Source organism: Vidua chalybeata, chromosome 3 (assembly GCF_026979565.1).
Source record: "Vidua chalybeata isolate OUT-0048 chromosome 3, bVidCha1 merged haplotype, whole genome shotgun sequence".
Taxonomy (NCBI): Eukaryota; Metazoa; Chordata; class Aves; order Passeriformes; family Viduidae; genus Vidua; species Vidua chalybeata.
Genome location: NC_071532.1, coordinates 35838058 through 35861968, shown reverse-complemented (window position 1 = coordinate 35861968; position 23911 = coordinate 35838058). Strand labels below are relative to the sequence as shown.

Genomic DNA, 23911 nt, shown 5'->3' with positions numbered 1-23911 from the left:
GAGAGCAGAGCAGCAAACTGATAATGTTATGAAAGTTCAGGTTCCCACAACAGCTGGACTGAGGAAGATTTACAATTTAATGAGGCTGATAATCCCATTAGAGATTAAATTAAGAAGGTTTTTCTGGGAGATCACCAAGAAAATTGTGGGTATTGTACTGTAGCTTGGCTCATAATGCCAAGGCTGACATGTACTTCTTGAACTGCAGGACACTGTTTCATTCAGTGTGTCTCATTAAAACAAAGCCTTCAACTCCATCAGTGTTTCACTACAAACAGAAGCAAATTATTGTTATTATTTTTTATTGCCATTACTACTGCTATTATTACTATCATCATCATCTTCCTGGAAACAATATCCAGATTAAAAGATGGAAATATCAACCAGATCTGCAAATCAGCACAGCTCTACTGAGTTGGTTCTCAGACAATCCAGTTGTTTTTATTAGAGCAAATGCTCAGGAGGCAGGGTGACCACATATAAAAAATAATGTATTTAAGGTAACAATTGACATAACTCCTTTAGCTTGGAACTTGCACAAACCACTTTTTATGGCATCCTGCACACCCTAGTGATGGGAAAGTGTTGTATGGAATAATGACTCTGTAACCACAGACTTCAAAAGTATAGAATGTCTGCGGCTGATGGAAATAGCTGTTTCCACATCAATAATCTACTCCCAGGCATATTGAAGCTTAATTGCAAGGCCAGTGGTGATGGGAGGAGGAAGGGTGAACGGCTATCTGCCCATGGCTGCCTCTGCTTTACAGCCACAAACAAGGATTTAATTCATGATAAACTTGAATTTTGCATTGTTTCTCAGGATTTATTGATAACTTCATATGGGACTTCACAGATCAATGGAGTTATTGACTCCTTAGGAGTTAGGAAGAGAGACAGGGTTTGTATTATTTCTTATAAGCATCACTCTGGCTTATTGTGTTAAATGATTCTATTTTAAGAGTAGTTCTAACACAGCTTTTCTTCCAACTTGTATTTTCTGTCTTCCTTTGAATGAAAAATCCTTTTACTTAAAAGCAATCTCTCACTTTGAGTCCAGATTTTTTTGGTCCATTTTCATGAAGAATTCTGATTTTCTAGTTGACATCATAATGGTAGAACGGAGGCAGTTTTGATGTCACAGTCTGTTGCTATTGGACCAAGTCCTGATGCACATGAAATATTTTTTCCTAGCCCTGGCATTGTAAATGAAAGGTGGGCCTAATAGCTTTAAGTCAAAAAATGAGTGGTTTTGTTCTGCAAAACACTGGTATTACTGTTACTCTTTTATTCCCATTGTTCAAATCACAAATATGTTGTCATTTCAGTGTCCAGCAGGATTACTTTAAATCTTCCCTTGCTGGAATCTCATGAGGACACCATGGAGCCTGAGATTCTTAAAAAGCTAATTTCCCCACACTGTCTGGGGAGAGGCCTCAGAATGGTACCTTGAGACTCAAAGATCAGAAGGGAATGGTATTGAAATTCTCCTTTGCTTAACCACTAGTACTTTTAAAGTCTATCAACATTTTTAGCTGTTTAGGATTAGCAGTAACCCAAGTTCTCTAGATGTTATTACTGAGGGGAGGATCAAAGACTAATTGATTCAGATTTCCTGGTCCAGTGATTTTTTTTTCCTTTTGTGTTATTTTTTTGTTTTAGAAATAGTTAATGGTTAACTGCTCCTTGACGTGTTGGGCAAAGAAGTCTTCCAGGTTTGTAGATGAAAAGATTTTCATCTTTGAAAATATAACCCAAATGTACCCTAGAGGGCAGAGTCATTTAGAGAGAGCTCCTGCACACCTGCTGGGTTACTGGTGCATGCCCACTGCCAGCTCCTTGGAGAGAGGGACCAAGCTCTGGGAAAATGGTGCTGGGTGGAGCCTTCTGCCTTTTGGGAGCAACGAAAATGGAGAAAATGGCCTGTGACTCTCCTGTGTGCAGCTTCTGAGAAAAATACCTCAACCAACAAAAATACTTTTTTTTATTTTTAATTGAGTATTTTGCAAAGAGCTCTCTATAACCCAGCAGGCCATGCTGCTGGCAGATGGCTGTTGCATCTTGGGCCTGCTGGAGGGTCTGAGCCTTTTTTTGAGGGTTGCATTTAATTTTCAGATAGAAGCAGCTTAATTTTTGTTTCATAGCAAATAAAATAATCACAGTGTTGCCCTTTTCAAGAGCTGTCTCTTCTTGGGCCCTGAGCCACTCAGGGGGTACTGCCTGCTTTTCCATCTAAGTGGTGAGCAAAGTTCGTTGTCAGGCCTTTCTCTGTGAGCCTGAGTGTCTGGGGAGAATCTGGGAAGGTCTTTGCAGCTCCTCTCAATGGGAGTACTTCCTTCAGGGTTTCAGGCTCCATTCCTCTCTTCTTTACCTCATGCATCTCAGGGGAAGGGGAGGGGAAAAAAAGAAGGTCAAGTACTGGGAGACTTTGAAGAGTGTGTCTTTACCAAGCTTTGGTTTTTCTCTCTTCCTGGAACTCTTATTACATGATCCTGGTTTTCTGAGCCAATTGTTAGCCCAAGGCCAAATCCTTAACCTTGGGTTAGATAACAAAAGCACAGCTGAGGTGATCTTGACTCCTTTAAAAAGGCTGTCTGCTCTTTGATGCACTCAGAATGAGACGCATAATTCATTTTAGCTCCTAAGGTTGTTCTTAGCATGGGAAATGAGCAACCTCTGTGATAGAAAGTCAGCATGTTAGGGATGTGTGTGTGTGTGTGTACGTGTTTTATGTTGATCTCTGTCTTCCACTGCATTCCACATCCTGGAGGGTGTTGGTGTGTCTAGGGAGAAGTCCAGACCAAATCCTATCTGGAAAGTTTTGCTTTGTGTCTGCATCTGTTCCTACCAAGGCTGAGGACTTTGTGCCAATGATAGAAATCAGCCTTTGGAAAATGTAGCTTTCTGACTTGCAGCTCTAAATGTAATTGAAGTGTATGCTCAGGAGAAATTGGGATCAAGGTTTTTAATGGATGTCAAAACTGGTTTGTGAAGTACAGCCCTCACCAAGGACCTCAGAGGCAAGAGTATGGTGTCATTCAGTTCAATGTCTGGCAGTGCTGTGCAGAAACTCTCCTTTACAGTGTGGAGCTCTCTCCAACAGGTCCTTCATGAGTTTTTCCTTTGGGATAAGACTCCTCTACTTACCCTGTTTTGCTGAAGTCTCTGTGCTGCTGTTTGGGGATTTATTTTGTGCTGTACTCTGATGGCAAGAAACAGCATCACTGGTGCTGTAGTGTCAAGTGGGCTAGGTCACAAAAAGAAGTGGAATTTAGAGGTAGGCTGACAGCAGTGGGGAAGGGCTTTTGTGAGTAAAACTTAACAGGAAATGCTGCTAGTGAAATACAACATCAGGAAAAAGAGGAGCAGTAGGGCCTCCAGACTAAGGGTAGGAGAGACAGCAAAATACTCAGCTGTGGAGCTGGAGTTGGAAAAGTCCCTTGCTGTCCCTGTGTGCTAATTCTCAAATAGCTCTTCCTGCCTCCTAAGTGTTTTGTAATGATATGTACCTTAAAGAATTTGGAGATGCCTAAATGCACTGCTGTTTATCCTGTAGGGTAGAGATAGATAGCACCATTATATGGCATAATGACAGGTTTCATCCCTTGGTAACCAGTTTGCATGAGGACCAGGTCTGGCCAGTATTAAATTGGAAAGCAAAGATGGCTTTGTGATTAAGGTGCTGGAGTGGGACGCTGGAAATCTGGGTTCAAGTTGTGGGTCAGCCATAAACTGCCTGTGTGACCTTGAGCAGTATAATTATTCCGAGACTTCAAAGGTATCTAAACAATTTGGACACCCATTTTCCAGTCATTTTAATTAACTGGGATGCTTTGAAATGCTCAGCTTTAATCTCTCTGTGCCTAGGATTCTCATTTGGAAAGCCAGGATAATAATATTTCCCTGCTCATGAGGAGGATGTGTGCATTAGGGACTGGGAAGTGTGCAGCTGCTCTGGAGCTTGCAGGCCTGGTGAGAGGGGAAACATGTTGAGGGGTTTAAATCCAGATGTGGATGCTTTGTGCAGGACAAACAGCCCATTCTACATGGGCTGGAACTGGGGAACAGTTCCTTACTGTGATACATTACCTTCGTTTTGGTTCATGGGAGATAAATACCACTGCAACCAAAATATTCACTGAGAGCCACAGCTCATTTCTTCAGGATTTCATTCTGCTCGATAACAACATCTTGCTGTTTCTTTAGTATCCTTTTGTTCTTTAATACTGAACATTAAACTTTTACAAGACAAAATGAGTAGTTATTAACATTTCCACTTCTGGACCCCATAACAAGCTGTGCTCCCCCTTTAACGTCACCTACGGTTCTGTCCCTTTGCCCACTGTTATGTGACTGTGTACTAAAAAGCCTGCAGTGCACACAGGCAGAGGAAAGGGTTAAAATAGCCAAGGGAGTCTTTAATTCCTTCATTTTCTGACTTTCGTGGGTTTAATACACAATCTTAGCATTCCATTAGTAAGTGGTTGCATTTTTTTCTCTTTAACCAAAGAGATTAAAGGTTCCTTCAGATTTTGCATTTTTTCACTACTCTTTAGTCATGTCAGTTTTGAGAGCTAGGCAGGCAGAAGGTGAAAATCTGTCCTGTCAGTGGCCATTGCTGCTGCTCCCAGAGCTCACTGATGGATGTCTAGGAGTCCATAGGGGACTGCTGATCCCTAAAGAATGGTTACCTGGGTAGGGAAATATTTCCAAGCCCCTGGATCTTGGGTTCCTCACTGACCATTACCCACTGAGTAAAGGGCTTTGTAAACTGCTTGCAAAACCCTGAAGTGTTATGTCTCTCAGAACATCTGATCCTGCTCATTAGGAAATGAATCAATATGTCAGTGGTAAATAGATGTTGAAATAAGTTTTCATGTTTAAATATGAAGGAAAGAGGTGGCTGATGCTCTAAACAGCTTCCCCCAAATCAGCTGCATGGGTGACTTTAGTATGAATCAAATCAGAGTCCTTTTCACTCCTCTGTCCATTGGCCCTTTATCACTGCTCTGTGGGCAAGAAAATCTGACACTCCCACTTTGTGTTAGAGCTGTGCTAGGCTGGCAAGGGAGCAACTTGTCATTTATCATAACTAACCCTTAAATCTGCCTGTCAGGATATGTTTTTCTCCTTGAAATTTGGGGTGCAAAGTAACCATGAACCAGAGTTTCTTTAATGTGCTTGTGGGGTAGGTGAGTAACTATTGCTCAGTTTTATTCTAAATTCTGTGTTCTGAGCATCCTGGACATTGAATGGCAAATTTTGCTCTAAAACTTCACTGAAAGAAGGTAGTGAAAATTCTGGTTGTAATTGCCATTGAAAACTGACAACCAAGAGTTGTAAAGGATTTGGGGTGGTAACTGCTATTTCCAAAGATTTTCCTGTTACTTGGATTTAGTTTTTTACTGAAAGTGAGCTGGTGAGAAATACTGTCAAATTATTACTTCATATATGTGCAAGCAAATATCACCTCTAAATATTTTGCAGAATAACAACTGCTTTAGATTTGTCAACTAAATATTTTCAGATAGCCTCACCTCCTAGAACATGGTTATTTATCTCTGTTTGGTAGATGCACAGTTTAGAAACAAAAGCAAACAAAACAGGAAAAGATTAGGCCCAGATACGTACCAAAAGTTAAAATTACCTTAGGTAAAGAAAACTGTTTTTGTATTTTCCAGGGAAAAATAATGCAATGAATTGACTGAAAAAGAGAAAGAACGAAATATGGCAATGACTTTTCTTGTAGTGGCCTGATTCAGCAAAACTTTCATGTTCTTATTCCCTATTTTGTACTCTTGGCCCATGAAAAACTTTTGGACAAAACTTAATTTAGTGCATTGTTACAAACTCTGATATCTGCCTGATTTTATCAAAGTTCATGAACCTTTGGAGTGGTGACCCCCCTCATGCCTCTAGGGTTCTGGAGAGGGATTTATGGTTTCATGTGCAAAACAGTGTGAAACTTGGCACTTTCACATGGCCTGAACTCCAGGAGCTCTAAGTGAGCTCAAACCAGCTCAGGAGGCATAGTAAAGCTTTACTGAAACTCCCTAGAACTTGGACCAAATTCCATTTTACAAAATCTGGTTCTTAATGTTCTGTCATTGCCTTATCACTGACATGGTGGAAATCCATCCTGCGTGGCTGGTGTGAAATAAATTCAGGAGCATTTTTCAGGTGCTCCAATGAGGATGGTGACAGTGGTGGTGTTGGAGCAGGAGTGCTCAGAACCGAAGTCACTGACCCAGAGATGTGAATGGCTCAAGAGTTGGTGTATGGATAGGCCAAGTCCTGAGCTCCTTCCTGCTGAGGAGCCAGGCCAGGCCAGTCATTAGGGCTGTCTGGCAGGGTGAGTGAGTCACAGTCAAATCACACACTCCTTTACATCACCTGCCTTTTTCAGGGCCTGTGCAAACTGCATGCTCCAGCTCATGCTGTAGGCCAGGTTTGCCTCATATTTATTCTCCTTTCACTGAGGCTGGATGATTATGAGGGGGAATTCACCTAAAGGTCAAAAAACCTATTTGTCCCCTGATTTATAAACCACAAAGGTGCAGCCAGTATCCAGGTTCATTAAAACACAGCATCAGGCTCCTAAAGTTATGCATCTGCAGTTTGGCAGATCCTGTCATTTGTAAAAGAATTGAAGTCCCTGTCAGTCACTGGAACTGACTGAAGCTGGGGATTGAGCCCACAAGGTACAGAAATATTTCTTCTTTTACTCATTTCCTGGCCTTGCCCTCTGGACTGTCTGGCTTTGGAGCTTTCATTACTCAGGTAGGTCATGTAATGCCTCTTCTTACCAGGTCCTGAAATGAGCCAGTGTTGCTCACCTGAATTGGCTGTCAGTGAACACTTCTGTGTTGCATTACTGGTATTTCTGCACTGTTTAAAGTACTCCAGGGATTCTCCACTGGTGGATTTGTCAAAATGGACCTTTTTCAAAGCGGCTGTGATTGTTGCATTTAAATGGTGTGGATTCCAGCTGTGATCCTACAGTGTGCTCTGATGACAGGCACTTTGGCTGTGAAGTCCCAATAGGAATATTCTGCTATTAACTCATGCACAAGGCTGGTTATCAAGAAGTGGGTTTGTTTTTCTGACCCTTTCAGAATATGAAACTCCCCACACCCACTGCAAGGGGCAGTGTGGTGGGGATAAGGAATTTGGGAGATGTATTGACATCAGGGACAACATTTTAATGCTGGTGTTGGACAAAGCTGACTGGTAGAAGCTGGACCTGCTGCTCCTGAGTAAGGAAGAACTGTTTTGGTAATACTTGGCTGCAGTGTCATGAGATGGCTGGTAAAGAACCTGAGGGAAGTGAGAAAAGCAAGTAATATAATAATGACTCAAAATTTCAAGCATGTGGACTTTGGCTTGTTCAAGGAACTGGTAAGTAGTATCTCCTGGGAGTCTGCCCTGGAGGGCAGAGAGACCCATAGAAGTTACTTGATCTTCAAGGACAGCCTCCTCAAAGCAGCAGAACAGTCCATCCTGATGTTCAGGATGCTGAGCAGGTATAGCAGGAGGCCAGCGTGACTGAATGGGGAACTCCTGACTGATTTCAAATGCAAAAAGGAACAGTATGGAGGCAAAAGCAGAGACAAGCAACCAAAGGAGAACACAGAAATATTGCCTGGACATGTAGGAACAGAGTTGGGAAAGTTGAAGCTCAGCTGGAGCTGGAACTGATGAGGCTTTTGGATTGTAAGCAAGTTATTTCTACATGCAACACAAGGGAGACCAAGGAAGATGTGGGCCCTCTGCTGAATGAGGCAGCTGATGAAAATAATGGGAAAACGTTCAAGTGTTCAATGTTTTGTCTTGGTTTTCATGGGCAAGACCTACTTTCAGTTCTCTACACATAGTGGCAGAGCTCGAGGGAGGAGGTGGTACATGCATTAAGGAATTAAAGATCTCGTAGGTAAATGAGGCACTACAAGCTCATGGGGTCAGTCAGGGTGATCAGAGGCTGCTGAGGGGCTGAGACTGTTCAACATCTTTTTTGGTGGGCCCTGATAAGACACAGAGCATCCTTAGGGAGTCTGCAGGGGACATGAGGATAGGACAAGTGATTGGTGAGCTGACCAGGGGAACCATCAGAGGAGTGAGGTGGGAAATGAATGCCAGGTCCTGCACCTGGCACAGAAACACATTATGCAGGTGTTGGGGTAACATTTCTTCACCTGGGGAGCTGGAAGACTTGCTGGACCCCACACCAATGTGTTATTGACTTGGCTCCTGCAGGAATAAAAGCCAGTTCTTGCTGTATTGCCTGGCCTGGCCTGGCCATTCCCCTCTGCTCTAGCTCATTAGGATGCCACTGGAGCACTGCATCCAGTTTGGGACTCTGCTAGAAGTACAGGCAAGCTGGGGAGATCTCAGGGAGCTGTGTTGGGTCAGCAGCTGGGCTGGTGACAGCAGGAGAGGTGGGAGAACCTGACTGATTTAGCACTCTGCCATGACCCAAGGGCTGTAGAGGAGATGAAGCCAGGCTCTTCTCAGGTGTGCACAGCAGGAGGAGAGGAGGCCACTGCCGTGGATTAGAGCAAAAAGAAATCTGACTGAATAGGAGCACTTCACAGCACTAATATTTTAGCATTTGAACCATGAGAAATTGTAAAATTTCCACTTTAGAAAGTGGGAAATTTGGAGAACTTGGCTAGTAAAGGTCCTGAACAACCTGATCGAACCTGAAGTTGGACTGGCTCTGTGAGCAGGAGGCTGAGAGAGAAGAGCTTCAGAGGCTCATTAGTATTTCTGATTTTCTGACAGAGAGAAAAAACACTGAGCAAGAGCGATAGATGAAGCAATGTGAATACGGTGAGTTCTTGTTTCTGTGTACACCATGTTACTTCTATTTTGTGCTCTATTTAACAAGCAGAGAAAGAGAAAACATTGTTTTGTTCTTTTCCTTTTTTTTCCTTCTCCCCCAAATCATCAAAAATGTATGGGCAGATGTGCTAAAGTATGCAGATCTGGGTGTCACATACTTGTTGAAGATACTGTCTAATATCAATGAAATAATGTAAGTTATAACTGATCATTTATTTTTGGCAGCTGTTTTTTCTCATAAATAGCAGTTTTGAATGAATCCTAGCAATGGGTTTAAAAGGATCTCTCTGTGTACACAAGAAACCTTAAAGCTAGATTCAACCTGAACTTTCACACCAAAAATTATTCAGTGCAAAATAGGGAATAATTTCAGTAGAAAAATAAAATATTTAATACTTTTTCCCCAGAATTGTAGCATGGACAGGAAGATAATACAAGGACATCTCTGACCAGTTAAAATCTTTTAGAAAGCAAAGTATTTGGCAGCCACTGGCACCTGCTGAAAATACAAGCCCATGCTGGAATATCAGACTTCTGCTGAAATATGTACTGAGTGTATTTTTGTGTTTTAAATATGACTTCCCATCCTGGTATTTGCAGGTGCATTGTACTAAAGCGAACACAATCATTTTGTTAATTGCAGTTCAAGCTCATTAGGGAACTATAAAGGCAGAAGAATGAATGTAACCGTGCATTAAATGGTAAATGATTTTGGGGTGGGAAGCAGTCAGGTGTGTTGCCCTAGGCTACGATTTTCCCCAAATTAACATACATAGCAAAGAAAGAATGAGGCGGGTGGGAAGAAAGAAAGGCCACAGGTCACCAAAGCAAACCTCCCAAGCTCCAGTGGCACTGGAGGGAAGTGTCAGCTGCACAAGTGCTCAGTCTGCCTGGGACTGGCTCACACCAGTACAGGTTTGGTACTGGCTTTTGGTTCATCCCAACCAAAACTGGTGAAATCCAAACGGCCTTGTGAATGTGAAACTGAGCTCTGGAAGGTCACAGCACAGTCTGTGAGACCTCTGGGATGGGCAGCGTTCGTGGCTTGTACTGCAAGCCCATTTTGAAGCAGTGTGTGCTTGAGCAAACAGCCAAACATTTCCCTCAGAGTTTGTGGAAGGTTTGTAAACTCGAAAATGTGTTTATTGCAAAGCTTGGTTGCTTCCATCTCCCTGCTGGACTCTCGAGCCAGCAGGGATCTGTGGAATTCCAGACGCTTGGACAAGCACGTTCCTGCTGCCTCAGAATAATAATTACTGAGTGAAATTAAAACCTTGGCCAGCACTTGAGATCTGAGTAGCAACCCTGAGTGTCTCAGGGGTTGGGTCTCCAGATAGACATGGCTCCAAGAGTAGCTCCTTTGGCTGGCCATGATTTGGATCTTCTGGAAAATCAGCTCATTTCTGTTGCCTCTTGTTTTCTGCTTTACCTTTGCTTTAAGTGGAAATAGTTGTTTTGAGCAAGGAGGAAGGTGCTGGGAGAACTGAATGCAGAACTGAGTGAGAATTTTCCCCTGGAATGATTTCAACTGATACTGATAGGGGTTGTTTTATGCAGTAACCCCTATTTTTTTTCTTTGCTTGTGTCTGTTTCCCAAAAAAGTTTCCATTTTACGCTGCTCTAGAGCTCTGTTTAAGCAGTCTCCCAAGGCAGAAGTTTTGTGACTTTCAGAATATATCTGTAATAGTTGAATGGCAATTGAGGTGCAAATGACCTGGGTTTTTTTCTTAAAGCTTTCAGAGTAAGAGCTGTTTTCTGTCTAGTCCTAAAAAATTCCTTTGATAGAAAAGAGAGAGAGAAATACCATGATTTATTAATGCTTCTGTCTGGTAAAACAATATACTCCTTAGCCAGTGTTTAATCATATTGGGTTCAATTTCTTTGTTCTTTAGTTGTTTCCCAAAGAGAAAACAGACTTCTGTGGACAGTCTTTGCTCCAAGCTTAAACGTAGCTATGAAAAGCAATTAGTCCAAATTAGCAAAAGTGCGTATAATAGTCACTAATTTTATAATTATTCACAAAAATAATTGCACTCTAAAGCCCCAAAAGTGTACATAATAGACAGGAGGATAAGTATTTTTTTTTCTTCTCCCTCTCATGTAGCTGGTGCTGTGTAGGGTTAGGGGAGAGCTTCTGGAATGGACTTGGTTGAATCTTTTCCAGCAAATGCTCTGTTCTTTGAAGTCCCAGCTTTGGCAGCTGCAGCCAACTTGACTGTCCAACATGAGACCAGTAAAACCAGATTTTGCTGGTAGACTTGGTCTCCATGTGGCTTCCTTTTGAAGAACCAAATATGGACAGTTCATTTGCTTTTGGAGGCACATTGTATGTAACGAGATGGATATTTGTTCCTAACAACTTAAACACAGAGGTGTGTTCTCCTGTCTGCTGGGTCTATTCCCAGTTAATTCACTTGCAGCTTTTCTTAGCACATTTTTTATTTGCCTATTATGTGTAGTAGGTCTGCAAAGACAATGTAGGCAACTTTGTGAGTGTAAAATGAAAGTTCTCAGCTTGAGATAGACAGATGATGAACTGCTCAGCCCAGTGAGGGAAAAGTAAGAATAAAAAACATTCTTGCCTGACAGCTGATCAAAAGTCATAATATTTAAAAATCAACCATGTCCATGGCTAGACTGGTACAAAAGTCACCTTTATTAGTGGCATATAGGCAAATATAGTAGAAATACTTTGTAAATACTATAGGAAGGAATTTCAGCCACAGTGGAGTTTTCTGTTATTATGATAGGTGGATCTGAAATCTAAAACTTCCCAGGCATTTGCTGTAAATCAGGACAAACTCTTCACAATGTAGGAGTTTCCGTGGCAGAACTTCTGTGTGTGTGTGTGTGTGTGTATGGTATGTGGCTGAAGTGGGACTGACACCAGCTTTTTGGGAAAAGGAAAAAAAAAAAAGTTTTTCTTGCCTTGAAAACAGCAAGATATCTGCCAGTTTGAGCAGCTCTAGCACCACCGTGCTGTTGAGATTTGGCAGCAGAGTGACTTTCACTTTGCTTTGCTGCCAAACCCGGCCACTTAATGAACATTTCAAACCTCTCCCCTTGCACGTGCTCGGCTGATGTTTGAGGGGAAGCCCTGGAAAGCCTGGGCTTTGCAAAGCCGGCTGGGGCTTCTCCCTGCTCTGGGGTGGCTGCTGCGCCGCAGTCCCCAGCCAGGATGGGTCTGTCCCTCGGGGAGATGGAGGGCGACACGAGGGAGGAATTGCTCTGTAATTGCAGTTGTATTTCCAGGAGGGGGGTAACCTCGGGAATGCCTGCACGGCTGGGGAGGATCTCTCTGTGCTCGCAGAGCTGCTCTGCCCCTCCATGCATAGGTACAAACGGAATAGAGCACGAGACTTCTGTGTTTTGGAGAGGTGGTATAGAAAAACTTGGGTTCAGCATGTTTCCTTCCAGAATCCTGACGTGGAGCTGGCATTCTTCCCTTCCAAAGGCCCCAGACAAAGCTTCTCAGCTCCCTCTTGGCTGCACAGCAAAAGGTGCCGTGCTGTTCCTTCACACAGGTCAGGTCCTATGTTTGCTCGTACTACTGGAGTCTCTTCAGCAACTCCAAAGGTCCCAGCCCTGATGGAATTTGCTTCCAGCTGTTCAGTGTATTTTTGTAGCTTTATTTTGATTTTTTTTTTTTTTTAAGTCAAGGACATCACACACATGTGTGCAAACTGTATTTAAAAATGTTTAGGATATACCAAAATTATCTTGCAACTTTAATTCTCTTCCCAGCTCTACTCCCATTTTCTGTGCTATGATACAGCCTTTAATTAGACCACTACAATTACAGACCTGCTTGGGGAATGAATCAGGGTTGTGTGGTAAAAGACACCATTGTCCAAGGATCTCTACCCCATTTCTGGCAGGAGTGGAAAGATGAATGGTGAGGTGGGGGTTTGTGGAAAGAGGAAAAAGTATTAAAGGCTGTTCAGATATTCACAAGGGAATTAGCACTTTCAGTGCTTCTGCCAGAGTGATTCCAGGCAAGTTGCTTAAACCAAACTCTTCATGGGTGGTCACTAATTTAAGTGATCCTCCTATTCTGGATATCTGACTTGAGACTCAAGGTACCGACCTGAAAATCTGGGCAGTTGCAGGAGACGCTCAGGAGAGCTGCAGTGTAGAAAATACCATTGTAGAGCTCTGAAAAATGAAAAATCTTTGGCATGCCTGTTTGCACTGTCTCCATAGCCATGGATGCTTCAGCTCCCCTTTTCCTTCCTTGCTTCCCACCCTGTGAAACTGGGAAAAGCTCATTCTTTCTCCATGCTATGAAACAGCAAAGATAAATTCATATCTGTGCCATGTACAGAGAGCTGTGACACACCAAGGCACTGCTGCTCTGCCTCTGGGTTGAGTCCTGGGTGCCCGAGGGGGTCTGAGAGCACACGGGTGCTCTGGGGCTCATCACACCAGGACCAAATGGCTTTGGGGGGTCAGAGCAGCCTCTTTCTCTCCCCTGCTGGGAAAACTGGACTGGGCTGTGCCATCATGCACATGCATGAGGAGAGGGAAAATGGCTCCATTTACCGTAATTCTGCCTTTTCCTCACTTTTGAGTGCTTGGCTTTGCAGGAACATTAAGTCGTCTTTATCTGTCTGAGCAGCAAACATCCACACACACCCCCCAGCAAAAAAAATACTTTCCTAATGGTCCTTCCAGGCAGAAGAGCTGCCTTACTGGTTTGTTATTAGGAAGAAAACTTGCAGGCACAAATGTTGATTTTCTGCTGCACAGGCGTTTATGGCTGGTTAAAAGGTTTCTGAAAATAAGTTTGATTTAAATAAAACAAACTCTCTCCACTTGAATTTTTCATGTGCGAACGCTTCAAAGAGCGCTTCTATAGACGTCATTACAGCACATGCCATTGCGTGCCAAATTAGAAGTTTCAGGGTATTTGAAATTAGGCATCTGTTATCTCTTGCCTGGGGTTTACTTAAGGAAAACAAGAATTCAGAACATGAATGCGCGCAATCTTTACAAAAATACCAATGTTTACAGTCTGACCTTTACTTTCTAGTGTTTAACTAAGGGCTAAGTATTTGGACTTATGCTTTGGCTTATAAATGTTTATCGTCTAGTAGGGATGACACCAGAGTTCTTGCAAAAATAAGATTTCCTTGGAATAATGTGACTGAAATAAGTTCCACAGTAAGGGGAAGAAAGGGAAATGGTTGGGATTTTCTGGGCAGGTGTCCTTGCCCTGCCAGCAGCCCTCCTTTTCTGGGGGTGGCAGCACAGTTCCGCACTCCCTGGCCCCGTGCTGTTCCTGTCTCCAGGTAAAATCCAGGACCCTGGGGGAGGCCCCAAAAACCATCCTGCAAACGTGGTGGCAGCGCTGGGCAGGGGAAGAGCTGCAGTGATGTGAGCCAAGGGGCAAGTTCATCCCACAGTATGAGCCTTGTGAAAGGTGTCTTGCAATAGTGTGGCTGTTCCTGCAGCTGTGCAGGAAAACCTGCTGGGTTTTGTCCTGGTTTTCTACAGAATTATATAGAAGGCTGTAACAGGTGGAATTTCTGATTAATGTTTTTAAAAAGCTGAAAGAAGGAAAGGGAATGGGGTCAGATATGGTGTAGGAAGGGCCACAAGGAGCTATCATGTAGCTCCAAGTTTTCACTTTTTCTCCCTTACCACACAGTATCCTGCTTTTCCAGGTTCCTGAGCACCTGAAGCTGTTGCCATTCTCTGTAGGGGATGCTGGGGCTGCGCCTTGGCTAGAAGGTGGTACTTTTCACTTTGCCTTTTCCATAGATGCAGGAAGTCATTAGGAATTCATTTCAGGAAAGGTGGCTCAAGGAGCCATTCCTGTGTCTCTTTTTCTCTGCTGTTGTAAATGTGCAGGGATGATGTTTGGATTCCTCTGCTGTCTGTGTGGACAGCTCTGGCTAAGTCTTTCATAGGTTTCTTTTATCGATTCTGTTTATTGGTGAGCTTATTGCTTGATTTCTCTCCCTTCTTGTACCATTTTTTCACTTGGCTAAAGAACAAACTCCTCTTCCTTCTCTCTTTGCATGTATTATTCATTTTCTTTTCCCCCAAATTTGCAAGTGAATCAAATGTTAAGCGGGTTGACAAGCTTTCTGACAACGTTTCCAGCATTAGATATGACTCATTAACCCTGCCTTGAGGAGATGTAGAAGTCCAATGAAACCTATTCAAGATCTTGTTTTGGAAGGTGTGCAGGAATGGGGAACAAGAGGTCTTTTACCATATCATACCTTCCTTTCCTCTCCAGGAACAGGGCTGCTAAGTTTTGTTTCCTGCCTGCCTTTGAAGATATTTTTTAGTCTATTAAGTAGTGGAGATATTCTGATGTTGATGGTTTTGCAGGCCTGGTGGTAAGGAAGATAGTCCCACCTCTGCCCTGTCCTCCTCCCTGTGTAACCTTGCCCTGTAGGGTAAGAACAACGTGTGTGAAACACAAGCTTTTGAATCCACAGGTCATTTTTTACCTCTAGAATAGACAGAGGTGCAAACACAATTTGTGGGGCTGCCCATTTATCCAATTTTCTGATACAGACAAAGCTGCTCATTAGCTCACATGAACTTGAGAGCAGCAAAAAAAAAAAAAATCCTCTAAGTTATCACATTAGACTCTCATCTCAGTTACAAGAGCCTGAGTGACTCCAGTGGTTTTGGGAAGGCTATTCCTAATGGCTAATGGGTCACTTTGAGCAGGATGTAGCCCACCTTGATTTATAAGTATTTAATCCTGGTTCATGTATTAGCAGATAACGGCAATGCTAATTTGGTCTGAGCACTAGAGGTGACCTATGGATGTGCCAGCTGGAGTCATCTGGCCACAGGAAAAGCAGAGATTCTCAGATTTAAGACAGGCTTGCAGTCTGTTAGACTGGACATACATGTTTATTTAAATTATTTACTCTTAGTTAGCAAGGAACATTTCTTTCCTCCCCTCAGTTTGGAACAATTTGTCTCCCAGATTGGGTGGCCAGAATTTGGATTCAGATTTTGCTGAGAAAGCTGCTTGACATGATCCACCTTTCTCTGTGTCTGCTATTTCGGGGTCCTTCAGCTATTTTCCCTCTGCTTTCAGCATTGTGGTTTCTAAATACTTCTTCCTTTCAATGGCCAGTGGCAGATGAATTCCTTTTTCTCTCCTATGAACTAAGAGATGGAGCAAAGGGAAAGTGCAGCCACTGGAATACCAGTGTTTCCATCAAAGTTATGTATCCTCTGTTAGGACAGCTTCCAAGTCCAATGAGCATTTATGTGGAGCAGTTGAATTTAATAGCTCAGCATCTGAATAGTGCCATTATATTTTTTTCATGCAACTTTCCACTTTACCCACTTTTCCAACCAGGCCATTGTGCAGTGTTATCTCTGAGACCACTGTTAGATAACACTGGACAATCAGTGGTACAGAACAGACATATCCACTCCTCTATCAGTATAGTTGTGACAAAGGAGCTTGTCCTAATGGGGTGACTGGTAGGAAGCTGGCTGCTTTCCTCAATCTGCAAATGCTGGTTTGATGTTGTCAGCTGCATGTTTTGGTTCAGATTTTGGTATGTGCACGCCGATTTCACTGCTGTTCTCATGTGCCTCCTGTGTGTCTCTCAGGTTTGTAGGGATTGCCTGGTGACCTGGACAGCAGCCTCTCACCATGCTGTAGTAAAACAAAAAGAAATAAAAGGAAGGAGAAAATCCTCCTTACCCACTAAAACACTGTGAAACACACACACAAACCCCCCAGCTCCATTAGAACATTTGGGTTGATTGCCAGTGGAGGGTGCAATGCAGAGCAAACATTTCCTCTCAGCTTTCTAAGCTGTGTGCTGGGCAAAGCAAACATCACAAGGGCAGACAGCAGGCCCTGCCAGGCAAGGTCAGGGCTGTGTGACTGGTGCCAAGCTGTGGTTTGAAAATCCCACCAGTGACAGGAACAGCACACAATTTTACTGAAAAGTGGCTTTTCTGGGCTTTTATCATACTTGCATTGTATTGGCATCTCTGCAGTGAGAGAGGATCAGATCTCTTAAAGGAGGGACCTGCCCTGTGTTTTTTGTCCTTTTATGACCTTTTCTTAGGTTTTGGGTGAAAGACAACCCGTGTGATACCTATTTCCAGATGTGATTGGGGAACAAGCTTCATCAAACACACGAATATCCCCAAGCTTTCAGTTTTCAACCTGAGCTTTAAACCGAATTATGAGCAATTTTAAAATGTCACTACCAACACAGACAAAATCATATTTAAACCTGAGGGTCTGCTGTTAAGTTTTACCTTCAAAACTTTTGTAAAGAGTCCATGCCTAACATCACTTTGGTCACCTGGCCCCGGCATCCACCACGCCCCTCTTTTTTCACATTTTTGGTTTGTTGTTGAACTCTCCTTGTTTTGTAACAGGATTGTAAGAGTGTGAAGCCCGTAGCTCCACTGGCAGGTGAGTGCTGCTATCTCCGCTGCTCTGCCGGGGTGCCAGACTTTTCCTGGAAGCAGGGAAATGCTGTCTCAGCCGGTGGAGAGGCTGCACTGTCTCTCAGCACCTTTCCTGTTGCTGGGGATTGGAAAAGCTGCTTGCTCTGGGAGCAGATGGCCATCTCTCCACCCATCCTCTCAGGCATGGGGAGGCAGCCAAAACCCAGCTTAAAAGAGCAAAGCGTAACCTGTTCAAAGGAGAAAAGAAAGGAACGTTTTTTTCAAACAGCTTAATGAAGCACTTGTTAAGGACTGCCAGGGACAGATTTCCATTTTACACAGGATATTCATTAGGAAAGTAAACACCCTCCAGCACCATTTGTAGGAACAAAGCAGCTTGCATTTTCTAACGAGGTGTTAATTTAATGGAGGGGACTGGCAGAGGAGCAGGAGGCAGCTACGAGCGACGGACACCTTTTCCTGGGAGGAGGGGGCAGCTGTGCCGTTCTGCTTTGTGGGGTGGTGGAGGAAGGTGGGGGCCGAGCCCCACAGCCGGGCAGGGCCGGCCCTGGGCGGGGAGCTGGGAGCGTGCGGAGCTCAAAGTGGGGCTCTCCAGACCCACGAGTCTCAGCTGAACAAGCCGCTCCCCTCAAGGCGATGGTTTCAGGGTAACCTTGTGGGCACTTTTTTCCCAGGCACAAAGATTGATGGGATGGATCTGTAGGGGCAACTCCCCTTTGCTGCTCCCGGGCAGGAGCCCAGAAACCCATTTGAGTGGTGGCCATGCTCCTGCTCTGGACCCTGCTCCAGGGCCTGGAGTCTTCAGACTTTTCAAGTCTGCTCTCAGGGTCCCTGATGCTTACTGTGACGCCAGGGCAGGGTAAAGTAGCAGGTCCTCAAGTGTCAAAAGAGCCAGATATTTGTTTCACAAGGAAAAAAAAATCCCGTGGAAGGGTTTCACATTTTTTTTTCCCTTAAAATGAAATGAAAAAAATTCTAACTAATTTCCTTTCTGTGGGAAATTGTCCTTCTGAAGCTGATCCCACACACAGACACTCGTGAAATGTCACAGCTTATTGCAAAATAGAAGCATGGCAGATTAGCCACCTCTGCTCTGGTTATGATATCCATGGATTTGTGACTCACTGGCCAGACAGAGCTGGTGCAGGGCTATGGTGTGTTCAGCAGTGGGTCACCCTGAGTGAGGCACATCTCTGGGGTCACTCAGAGGAAAGGGAAGGAGGTGGAGTGTTCCAGCTGGCTTTTCTGGAGAGGTGGGAAGCACTTGGAACACTTCACCCTGCTGCACTGGGGGATGGAGGTAATATGTGTGCTCCCAGCATGAGCCAGGTGTCACCGAGGGAGGGCTGGGAGGCGAGGGCGAGTTTTTCTGCATCTCATGCCAGGACTTTAGCCTCAAGCTTATCCCTTATTTTCATACATGTGTGTAATTCTCACTGGGGAATTTCTGCCAGAGCATCCAACCAGCAGAGTCACTCCCTGTGGGGACAGGGCCAAGGCAACCTGCCCTCCCAGCTCTGGGAGAATGGGAATGCCTGTGGAGCTTGGTTGGGGATGAGGTTTAGGAGTTGGAGGGGAAAGCACATGACATGAGGCTAAATCTCATTTAAGACCCTATCCTGGTTTTTTGAGCAGAGCACACAGCACATGGGAGAGGAGAACAGAAATAAGGCCACAGGAGAAATTCTGCCTGTGAACCCATACAGTCATTGAGAACACTAGCACAAATGAGGTCATTTCTCATGTTTATATTTCTGCATGCATTGTACAATTCCTGTTCGTTCCTTCTCCTCATGCCACTGAGATGTGAGGAGAATTTCCTGCGCACACACGGCATTGTTGTTGTAGGGCTTTTGTGAGCATAAACCACTTCAAGTGGTGAGGAGGAACAATACTCTGTTCTGGCAACAAAAGCACAAAGTTAGGAGAACTCCCACTCCCTCAAATAATTTTCCTTCTGGCTGCTTGATTAATATTTTATTTGAGGATTAGGAGAAGCGGCTGCATTTAGCAGCGGCTGACTTGCTCTGGCTCTCTCAGGATGCTGAGGTTGCTCCCAGCCTGGCAGAGCTGGGGCAGCTGGGGAGGGGCTTGGGGAGAGCCCACGTGGAGCCCTCCTTTCCCAATGCATTGTAGGTTTTCTGTCAGACCTAAAAGCAAAAAGCACATTGGGAGGGGGAGTGTTCACTTTGCAGTCTCTCACCTTGAGGTGTGCTTTACTCGCCACAGTGGGACAAGTTGGAAATAAGTGGAAATAAGTGTCTCCTTAGGCTTTGGGATGCTGTGAAATAGGAATATGGGTATTCCTTTGCCTAGTGAATAAAAAATGCTGGTTTACACTGGGAGTGAAGGCTGGTGGGACATGTTCAATCCCAGGGTCCTTGTCAGTGGGCCAGGTTTGGAGTGATGCAAAATGAGTCAATATTCCACCAGAGTCCAATTAAAAGCAGGCATGCAAATGAAGATCATCTGCCCACCCCTTCATCCTGCCCCCCACCTCTGCCTCAGCTCTGATATGGTGGCTTAGGGCAGCAGAGCTTTCCTGAAGTCGGCCAACAAAGCCATTCCAGAGCTGTCTCCTAAGCCCTAGGCTTGAGGGGAGCTGTGGAAATGCAGGGCTGAGGCTCGGGGAGAGAGAACCATCCCTGAGAGCAGCCCCGAGGCTGCTGCAATGAGCACAGCTTTCCTTGCCCTCCACTCCCTTGCAGCACATCCAGAACCCAACTTTGCTGTTGTCCCACCTGAGCAGGGCAACTGCCACCAGCCAGGGGACAGGCATGGGGCAGTGCCATAGTCCAGCAGCCAGACCTGAGAGAAGTTGTGGTGCCCCAGACACTGCAATAGCATCCCTCTTCCAAAATCACACTAGGAAGAGGCTTCAGAGTGCAAAAAACAACAGAGAAAGGAAAAAAAAAACCTGAATAAAAAGCCAAGCCTCGTGTAAACCCCAGGGCTGGAGGAATAAAAGTGCCAGAAAACATTTATATTGGGCTCCCTTGATATCAACACAGATTAAATGGATCCCCATACTTCCCTCCAAACCGCAGCCTCTAAAGTGGATTCCAAATCCCATCCCCACTTTAATTTAAGGGCCTCCCAATTAGACCATTGGATGCCTTTCAAAGCTTTGTATAAACTGGAGAGGATGCATCCAGCAGCAAAGGCTTGTCTCCTCTGGGGGCAGCCACCGACCGGAGCGTGCTGCCCAGGCTGCCCCGGCTCTGGCAGGGAAATCCGGGGGCCAAACGTGGTGTCCTTGTGGCCCATGGAGGCCAGCTCCACCCTGCTGCCTCAGGACAGGTTTCTGCTCCACTCATTTGGTGTTAGAAATTCCTCAGTGCTGCTGCCAGGGGCTGGAAGTGGCAGGGCTGGGGGAGCGAGATGTTCTCTGGTGCACTGACTGAAGTGGGAAAATCTCAGGAGATGGAAAAAAAAATCCTTTTGGGTTGATTTGAAATGTTTTTGCTGTTCTTCCTCTTTCCTCATCCCCCAAACCAGCAAAAAAAACCAAAAAAAACCAAAACCAAAACAAAAAAACAAAACAAAACAAAACAAAAACCAAAAAAACCCAAAAAACCACACACACACAAAAAAAAAAAAAAACAAAAAAACAAAAAAAAAAACAACAACAACAAAAAAATACCAACCAAACAAAAAAACTCATTACAGAACATGGCACAAATTCAAATAGTTTTGGTCATGCTGTATTTTTCACAATTGATTTTAAAGACTTGTTGTTGTTGCCCAGAACAAGGATCCTCCTATATTTTCATAAGAAATAATACAGTCCTAGGTGGTGGAATCTTTCAGTGGGAGAAGGAAGAACCAGAGTTTTTTTCATTCCTGTATGAACCCCAAATGTTTCCTACCACCCCACTTGCATCCCTTCTCCCACCTGCCTCTGCTCCAGAGGCTGCTCACTCTCCTGGAGCTTATGGGTGATGGCTGTCTCCAGGACTGAGCTGTCCCATGTGTGGAGGGGAGACCGGGAGATGTCCCAGGGAGTGTGGGGGAAGAGAGCTGTGGGCACAGCCACGTTCCTGCAAGTGCTGGACAGGGACCAGTGAATGACTTGTTGTTCTAGGGGTCCCACAGGATGGCTGGAAAAGGCCTCCTTAAGGTGGCAAGTGACATTGGGTGGCTGCCATGCTCTTGCATTTCTCCTGTTGCTCCCCAGTTCTGTCATTTCCCACCTGCATTCTCCATCCTGTGCAGCTGCTGGATGTCAGATCTGAACAGATTCTGGGTCCTGTCCCAGTCTGCTTGGAGATCAGGAGCTTCCACTCAGAGTACCTTGGATTTCCAAAGAAATGAACCAAGCCCTCCAGAGCTAGATAATTTTATTAAGCTGCATATTGATGGAAATGTGATTGTTGTCCTAACTTTAAATATCTGCCACCAGGCTGTTGAGCCCAAACTCAATCTTACTGGGCCAGCTCATTGCACTGGCACTAACTGGCTTCAATGAGTGGATTAATTTAATAATCAATGATTAAATGAGCAAAGGGTAGGGAAGTCATTCACTTGGGCTTTTCCACATCAGTTTAGGTCTGGACTTCTGAGGAGCTGGAGCTGCAGGGAGTCATGAGCCTTGGTCTGTCACTCAGCAGGTTCTTCACTTTTTGGACCAGCCTATGGGTGCCAAATAAAGGATTTGATATTTTTTTCATCTCTATAAAGTCAGTTTTCATCAAATGCCCTATTTGGCATAGTTCAAATTAGAGGCATAGTTCAAATTAGTTCAGATTTGGCAGAGGAGTGGAGCACTTACAGGATGGCCAATTTGCTGCTGCCACTAATGCCAACTGCTTCAAACTACTGAGCCTTGAGTGAGGCATGTAGGGCCCGACGGAACTTTAAGTTCTTTTTTTCATATGCACAGGAATGTCCCATTTTTATCAGTCTTCCCTTGAAACATGAGAATTCTTCTTAAAAAAAAAAAAAAAACCCAACAGGCAGGGAAAAAATAATTGCAAAACCAAAGGATAAGTTTGTGTCTCTTTTAATGTAAAAACCACAATGTCACCATTAAACTGTCAATTTATCCTCTGTTTAATTTCTATATAAAATTTAAAACTTTCTGCAGACAGACAATAAACCTGAAGGTGATAGGACCTGTTTCTGTTTCCATTGAAGTTGGTGGCAAACCTCCCATTTATTTTGGTGTGTAGGATCAAACTCCCAGCACATAAATAATCTGGCACTGAAGGTGCTCTATGATTCTTCTGTCCATGTCTCTCCCTTCCTCTCTGAAAACTTCTGAGGCTGGGTCCAACACTGATCTCATGCACAGGCTGGGAGCATCTTTATTTCTTTATTTCCTTTTTTTTTTTTTTTTTTTCCCTCCCCCTTCTCTTCTTTGTGATCTCTCCCTTTGAAATGGAAGCAGATTCCCTGCAGGGTGCTTTGTGATCATTTGCTGGGTGTAGTCGCATGCTTTCACTTCTTGCTGTAGGTGAAATGGCTCATGTGCAAGGATATTAACTCTCTGCTAGGCAGGAGCAATGTGCTGCATTCCTTCTGTTTTCTTGGATGCTTAACAGAGGAGGCAGCTTCCCCCCAGCCTCATAAAGCCTCGGTGTGTGCCTGGAGTCGTGCAAGATGTGTGAGAGGAGATGTTTTAGGGAAAGCCAGGTCTTGGACAGACCCATGTGTACAGTTAGCCTGGGATAGCTGTGCTAAATAGAAGATGTCACCTCTTCCTGTAAATTCATGCCCAATCTGATGCTTGTTGTCATCTATGATCTACTGCTGTAGGAGAAAATGTCATTTCCTGTTAGTTTCACTGGAATGAAGCCCTTGGAGCAGGAAGGTGAGGAGGGAAATTACAGTGATGGGATAAGTGTTGGGAGAAAAAAAAAAAAAAAAAAAAAAAAAAAAAAAAAAAAAAAAGTCTGTTTTAACAGGAGAGGTCTGGTTAGGCCCAGCCCAGAGAAGTATGTAAGAATGTGCTTGTGATATGCTTCCAACTGAATTTTTAAGCCTATACTTAACTATAAGCATGAGTATCTCATTGCTTAAGGTTAAGCATGTGCTGAAATACTCATCTGGAGGTAAGCCCTGGCTGGCAGGGCTGGAAGAAACAGAGATCACATAATCAACCTCCAAAGCAAGAGCCTAATCCTACCCAGTTAGCTATTCTGGGGGAGTTTCCAGGAAGGCAAAGAGGTTGCAGGAGGTGGATCTGCATCTCTGATCTTACAAATTTCCTGGCAGGTGCAAAAGCGACTGCTCTGAACAATACCGGAGGTGTTTGCAGGATTGGCCTAAGGCTTTGTCTGCAGTAGCAGATGAGGTTAGCAGGCTATTTAAAACAAACAGCCCCACCTTCCTCCAAAAATTTCATGAAGATTTCAGCCCCTGTGGTTGTGGTGTGATTTTAAAAAAGATTTAAGCTCTGAAACTGTTCCTATAGCTCTAGAAAAAATCAGTCTTTCCTCTTTTGCTTCAATCAGTTTTGTAAACTCATATCCTGAAGTCACATCTGTATTACAGAGCCAGGCTGGACATCTCTTCTTACACCCTTGCATCTTGGATTTTCTTATTATTTTTTAAGAAAACCCTGGGTGATGCTAAGCAATTCTTCTTTAAATGATGTTTACTTATTAAGTGGGAATTTTAACAGGAAATTTTCCAAATCACTGTGCTTAAAGAA

General features: G+C 44.1%; 1 protein-coding gene across 2 annotated transcripts in view; it reads left to right on the top strand.

Annotated features, from left to right (window-relative positions):
* The window catches only part of BMP2 (bone morphogenetic protein 2), a 34956-nt gene that overhangs the window by 10202 nt on the left and 843 nt on the right, over window positions 1-23911 (top strand). Inside the window, exons 5-6 of one of the 2 annotated variants that reach the window (XR_008430291.1) lie at window positions 8782-8829; window positions 8965-9034. The gene's annotated coding sequence lies outside the window, so the exon portion shown is untranslated. Of the gene's footprint in view, window positions 1-8781; window positions 8830-8964; window positions 9035-9248; window positions 9290-23911 lie in introns of those variants that run through there. The other variant, XR_008430292.1, reaches the window with a different exon arrangement.